Here is a 7,186-nt window from a genome sequence, read left to right on the forward strand (position 1 = left end):
TTCATTTCAATTTCTTTGATGCTATGGTTACTCTGTTAGGCATGATTCTGACTATGGTGAATTAAAAATTGGTGGACAGCATACAATATCCCTTGTAATTATGGGGAGAGCAGTATTTTTGGATCATATTTTAAATTTAGAAGAATTGTATTGCCATAGGCTTTTAAAATTTCTCTTGAAATTTGATATTCATGTTTCATTTTCTTTAAGAATTCTGTTTTATAAACAAAGTCAGGATAAGGAAACATGCTTCAAGTCTGCTGTTGGACTTTCTCATGATTTATCCTCAACTGAGCAAATTGCACAAAGTGGTTGTTAAATTTATTCATTTATCAGAATTTACTTTATCTAAGGTACTTCAAAGTCCATTGACTTAAATGGAAATTCTGTCAAGCTGAAAATTTACTCATTTGTCTTCTCAGTTCTTCTCAGTATATTTTCAGTAGAAAATATAGATTGTCTCCTTCTGGTTGCTTAGTTGATAAGAACAAAAATAATTATTACAAGTATTAAAAGTTAAAACGCCTAACTAAAAGAAATTGTAGAAATTATCCATATTCTCTAGAGAATGTAAAATGATTTTTTCTTTCCTTTTAAATGAATTTCCATTCTGATATGTCTTGAATTCTGGGGAAATTTGTGTCATTTTATAACTTCCTATTCCTTACATCACATTGTATTTTGTATAGCTCCTTGCTTTTCTTCTTCAGCTTAAGTATCAGCTAACATAAGGAAACATGCAAGTTGGAGCACTCAGCAGACTTTGGATATGGTTTGTTTAGGTTTGAAACAAACCTAAAGCATTATGTATTTCACAGTATGTACAATACTTACTTCTGCTGTAAATACTCCTATTCCAGACAGACTGTTCAAGACTAATAATTTTGGAATATTAATTTGGGTTTCAAAATATGAAGTAGTGAAATTGAGATCATGAATATCACTATATCAGTAACGACTCCTTAACTTTGCAAAAAATCTGAAACAATAAGAGTGCATGAGATTCCCATGTCTGTATTGCGGTGTTGTTCTGAAACTGCAAAATGACAATAGAAATGTCAGCCATGCTTACAGTTTATCTTCTGAATATTTGTGTTGAGTAATCCAACCAATGTGCTTATCTCTCATTTGCAAGCTGCTTTCCTTGCTTTTTCAGGTGCCAAAAATTCCAGCTGCCCAATATCCCACTGTGAAAATCTTCAATTTCCCCTGGCAGCTTTTATGAAGCCATGAACATTATAATTGTAAAAACTTTATAGCAGATCTTAAATTGAAAATGCCAGGGACAATCTAAAACCAACTAAATGAAAGCATAGGGTTTGACTGCTGTTTTGGTTAATCATGCTTATGCTCAGATTTGCTTAGGGAGAACTCATTTTTCCATAACAAGATCTGAGATGATTGCTATGAATTTTCTCTAGAGTTAGAAGAATTCAGAGGTCTCAACAGTATTGAAGATATTTTCTTCCAGTGGCCACAGACTTGGCTGCAAGTGTTATTGTACTCTTTGTATCTGCTGTGGTTTCCATGGAAATAAATAGGAGGCAAACAATGTATATAAACTTGTCTCTTATTTTTCTGGAGGGAAACAAAAAGCAAAATGCTGCAAACGGAGCCATCTTAATCTGAGCCATCTTAATAACACTTTTTCTCTTTAGGAAAAGCAGAAGCAACAGAACTTAATGTAGGGTTGCTAGCTTCAGGTATGTCAGAAATCAAAGAATATGCCAGATTTCCCAATGGCAATTATATCTTTAAGTACACTCACAATGGATATAAAATTTGTAGAAGGTCTTAAGTCTTTATTTTTTATTGATTTCTCTTTTTTTAATGTCTAAGCTCTTTGCATGGGGGAGTTGTCTTAAGTGATTGCGGTCATCAGATTTTTACAAAATAGAAAACTCTAATTCTAAGTCTCTCATGAACTATTTGCACTAAATAGAAATTGTTTTTATTACCGACCCAACAGAACAATTTCCATCATTGAATCTACATTTAATTGCACGGAAGTTGCTTGTGCTACACTGTTCATATGCTTGAAAAACAGAACTTTATTTTATTCTCTGCTACTCTAAGTCTCACTGTGATTCTCACAAAAAATTTTGAAATGCATAAACTTTGGACATATGATGGCACTGTTGTGCCTAAACTAAAGCAGAGTAGTGATTAGATGCCCCTTGCCATGTGTGTTTTACTTGTTCAGTGTTGAGAAAAATTCAGTGTTGAAAAAATTAAAAAATATAAACCAACAAAGAAAACACCAGGAAGAATTTTTAAATAATTTTTTTTCAATAGTTCCTGAATTTTTTCTCTCCCAATGACTTCCAGCCTCATTTATCAACTGACTTCTCAAACTCTTTCCGTTTATTAACAATTAATTACTCCAGACACTGCTTTTTTTTCTGTGTGTTTTCGAAAGTATGAAAGAGAATCTGATATATTTTTATGTTGTTTTGGTTATTTTCAGCAACATAACTTGTTTCCAACAACTCATGGATGCTGATTCCAAAACCAGTGTTTCTAAACGTTTTTAGCAGAATTTCAAATCTGCAAGTATATGTGCACACTCCAGTGAGTCCTTTGTGGCCACTGGTGCCTCCTTAAACTTTCAGTCTGATCACTGGCTCAAGAGTAATAATAGAGCCATATGCTGAAGGAAGCCAGATAGAAGGCTTCCTGCCTGTTAAAGGAACTATGAATGGGACACCGAAGGTCAGAGTACCAACGAAGGTGAAGTGATGGGAAATTGAGCCCTTTCATTTTCCATCCAGCTGAAGTTGAGAAAATTTCCAGTGGATTGTGTTTGTTTTGGAATTCTTGTTTGAAGAGAAACTTGAGCTTAAAAGAAGTATGAGGATTCAGAGTTCTCAGAAACTTTTGCTCTGTTATTCAGTCAGCTCATGTGATTTCTGGTTTGCAGTGAAAAGTAGTATTAACAGATTAAGATGGCTCAGTTTGCAGCATTTTGCTTTTTGTTTCCCTCCAGAAAAATAAGAGATAAGTTTATATACATAGTTTGCCTCCTATTTATTTCCATGGAAACCACAGCAGATACAAAGAGTACAATAACACTGTTAGAGCAAAGTCTCAGCTACAAAACACTATTTTTCAACATAGTCACCACCATTAGCTATGCTTTTTCACCAATGATGAACAAGAGTCTACATACCACACTTGTAAATATTTTCACCAGTGAAGGTAAGCCATTGTTTCACAGCTGCTAAGATGGTGTCATCACTAGGAAAATGTTGCAAATGCAGTTCATCTTTCATGGATGCAAAGAGATGGAATTCAGAAGGCACCAAATCTGGACTATACAGTGAGTGTGGTAGAACAGTCCAGACAAAGTTGACAATGTGATACACAGACTTCAATCTGGGATGGTGGCTTGGTGTTATTGTGTTGTGGGAGAAAGGTTGTCCTCTCTCTGGCCTGACTCTGGAAGCAGCTGCTTAGGAAGGGGTTAAAGATATAGAGAACTACAAAATGGACAGGAGCCATCCATCTTGTATGACTTTGAAAGATGCCGAAGAACAGGTACATGAATAGACACACGATGAATGAAGCTGATCTCTCCTCTCTGAAGCAGAGTCCATTTTTGAGTGGTGTGATCAAAGATATGAAGATGAACTACAATGTATCTAGAAAAAAGTCACAGAATTGATTACTGAGGTAGGAAATAACTTGTAAGTACAACACAGGCACTTTGGCGTTGTCTAGGTAAGACTTACAGAAGAGTATCTTCTGGTATTATCTACCAAATGGGCTACACCCTCAGGTGCTGAGGGAGCTGGCGGGGGTGATTGCTGAGCCGCTCTTGGCCATCTATCAGAGCTCCTGGTTATCTGGAGAGGTCCCAGACGACTGGAGGCTTGCTGATGTGACTCCTATCTTCAAGAAGAACCATAGGAGGATCCAGGGAACTATAGGCCTGTTAGCCTGACCTCAGTACCAGGGAAAATAATGGAGCAAATCATCTTGGGTGAGATCGCATGGCACGTGTGTGGTGTCCAGGGGATCAGGCCCAGCCAGCACAGGTTCGTGAAAGGTAGGTCGTGCTTGACCAACCTCATCTCCTTCTATGACTGGGTAACCAGACTGGTAGATGAGGGAAGAGCTGTTGATGCAGTCTACCTAGATTTCAGCAAAGCCTTTGACACGATCTCTCACAGGCTTCTTCTGGGGAAACTGGCTGCTCGTGGTCTGGACAAGTATACTTTTCTTTGGGTAGGAAACTAGCTAGAGGGCTGTGTCCAGCGGGTAGTGGTTAACGGAGTTAAGTCCAGCTGGCAACTTGTTACAAGTGGTGTCCCCCAGGGGTCAGTACTGGGACCAATCTTGTTTAATATCTTCATTGATGATCTAGATGAGGGGATTGAGGGTACCCTCAGTAAGTTTGCAGATGACACCAAGCTGGGAGGTGGTGTCGATCTGCCTGAGGGTAGCGCGGCCCTTCAGAGGGATCTAGATAAGCTGGATTGCTGGGTTGAGGTGAATGGAATGAGGTTCAACAAGGCCAAGTTCCAGGTCCTGCACTTTGGCCACAGCAACCCCATGCAGCGTTATAGGTTTGGGGATGAGTGGTTGGATGAGTTTGAAGAAGAGAAGGACCTGGGGGTGTTGGTTGATGCTTGGCTGAACATGAGCCAACAGTGTGCCCAAATGGCTAAGAGGGACAATGGCATCCTGGCCTGCATTAGAAATAGTGTGGCCAGCAGGAGCAGGGAGGTGATCATCCCCCTCTACTCAGCACTGGTGAGGCCGCACCTCAGTTACTGTGTTCAGTTTTGGGCTCCTCACTACAGGAAGGACATTGAGGCCCTGGAGCGTGTCCAGAGAAGGGCAACGAAACTGGTGAGGGGTCTGGAGCACAAGTCTTAGGAGGAGCGGCTGAGGGAGCTGGGATTCTTTAGTCTGGAGAAGAGGAGGCTCAGGGGAGACCTCACTGCACTCTACAACTTCCTGAAGGGAGGTTGTGGTGAAGACGGGTTTGGTCTCTTCTCCCAGGCAATAAGCAGAACCTGGGGAAATGGCTGCAGGTTGTACCAGAGGAGGTTTATGTTAGACATGAGAAAAAAACTTTTTCTCTCAGAGAGTGGTCGGGCACTGGAATGGCCAGCCTGGAGAGGTGGTGGAGTCGCTGTCCCTGGCAGTGTTCAATAGGTGTCTGGATGACGAGCTGTGAGATACGGTTTAGTAGCTTGTGGTAGCAATGGTAGTGAGAAGATGGTTGGACTAGATCTTATAGGTTGTTTCCAACCTGCTGATTCTATGATTCTATGATTCTATGAATATAAACAGATTCTGCAAAAAAAGAAAGAATTTAACTGTTTTGGTTCATTTATGTGTTCGTTAACAATCCAGTTGGAAGTATAGAAAATACTTAACTCTTTTCACTCACATCTTTCAGATATACTTGGATTTATCTAGCATGGATCTCCAGTATTGGTTTTAATGAGGACTGACAGAAGCAATAGGGGGTGCAGTAGATTATCTGAGTAGAAGATCTGAAATAGAGGGAAAATTGCATGCCATCTAAACACCTGCGTCAACCATAATTGTGGAGAGGATCTATGCTTTTCAAGAAGTGCTAAAAGTAGAATAATGATCCCTGGTGAACAGTCCATCCAAGATGGAGCTCATGTTGATCATTATTTAGGGATAAGACCCTTAATATCATCAAGGCCAACATCCAACCTAATACTTTCACTGTCACTGAATAATTTCTTAAAGCACTTCCGAGGGTAGTGACTCCATCACTTCTCTTGCAGGCAGCTCCAGTTCCTGGAGATCCTTTTTTTTTTTTTTTTTTGTGAATAAGTTCTTCCTGATTTTCAATCTAATCCTTCCGTGGAGCAACTCAGTGCCAATTCCTCGTGTCACTTTGCTCCTAAAGCTGAATGGCAGAAATAGTGTAGCATCTGTATGGGGGAGATTTTCTTGAATCTTTAGTCACTGATCTATTTGTTTTACAATAATGACTTCTACTTTTCATAGCAAATTCCAACAGTGCATAAAACAAAAATAAAGAAGACAACCCTACACACTTGTTGTTCAGTTATACAGTTTGAGAATTTTTCTTGTGAATTTTTTTATCATCTGTCTGCACGCTCTTTTTTTTTTCATGCTTTTTAGTTTGTTGTGATCTTAGTGTATACATACTGTTGTCTTGATTTTAAGACCTATTTAAGAAGAATGCACTAGAATTCTTTCTCAGATTTGTGTTGGCAACATTCTTAAATATATTTCATTTGATATTTAATCTTCTGCAGCTCCTATGATGCTAAAAGACAATTTTTGCTGCCTGATTTTTGTTCTTTTCCCTTATTGATCTGAGCAACCTTCTTCAATGTGCCAAAAATTTTGAAATTTCACTACATACAAATAAACTATTTTAGTTTTCTACTTCATCTCTGTGGAGAATCTTATTACTCAGACGATGTAGTTTTCCAGCCCATATGTAGATTTTAAAAGTTGTCTTCCTCACTTCTCTGATTTTGCTTCAATTATAAAAACAATTTAATGGTGCAGAAACAAAACAGTTAACTCAAACGCTCCACAAGTGAACTTCCTTTGCTAGACTTCCCAGACCTGTCTGCTATAGCAGCAGACTGTAGTTGTTTTGGTTGGACTTGTTTCCTTTCATTGTCTCTGGACTCCTTGTAGGGTTTCAAAGCCACATTTACACTATTTCTTTCCATTTAGGTTGTGCTCTTTGATAATCATTCTTAAACTTGTGGAAATAAAACTTAGTCATCCTGTGATGTTTTTCTACTGATGTGGTCAATAAGAACACTAACTAGTTTCCTGTAGCTTTTAGAGATTAGCTAGTATCACAGAGCTTATCACTGCATACAAATTGCCCAAATTAACTTGACTCAGTAGCCTCTATATCTGCTTCTCGACTCTATGTTTTTCACAAAAGGTGCTGCAGTGAGAATTGCAATGCTTTGGCCAGACATTTTAAGCACAAGATCTTTTCTAGTTCTCCCTAAAGATGCAGGCTTATCACTCCAGTGTGGAGCTGCCCAGCTCATTATGAAATATGAAGAAAAAAAATAAGTATCAAATTATGAAATCTTGTTCTAGCTAAACCTCACTCCTTTTTCTTTTTCTTTTTCTTTTTCTTTTTCTTTTTCTTTTTCTTTTTCTTTTTCTTTTTCTTTTTCTTTTTCTTTTTCTTTTT

The sequence above is a fragment of the Lagopus leucura genome, unplaced genomic scaffold, assembly GCF_019238085.1.
Source record: "Lagopus leucura isolate 7727_CA_CO unplaced genomic scaffold, USGS_WTPT01 Super-Scaffold_100002, whole genome shotgun sequence".
NCBI classification, from domain to species: domain Eukaryota; kingdom Metazoa; phylum Chordata; class Aves; order Galliformes; family Phasianidae; genus Lagopus; species Lagopus leucura.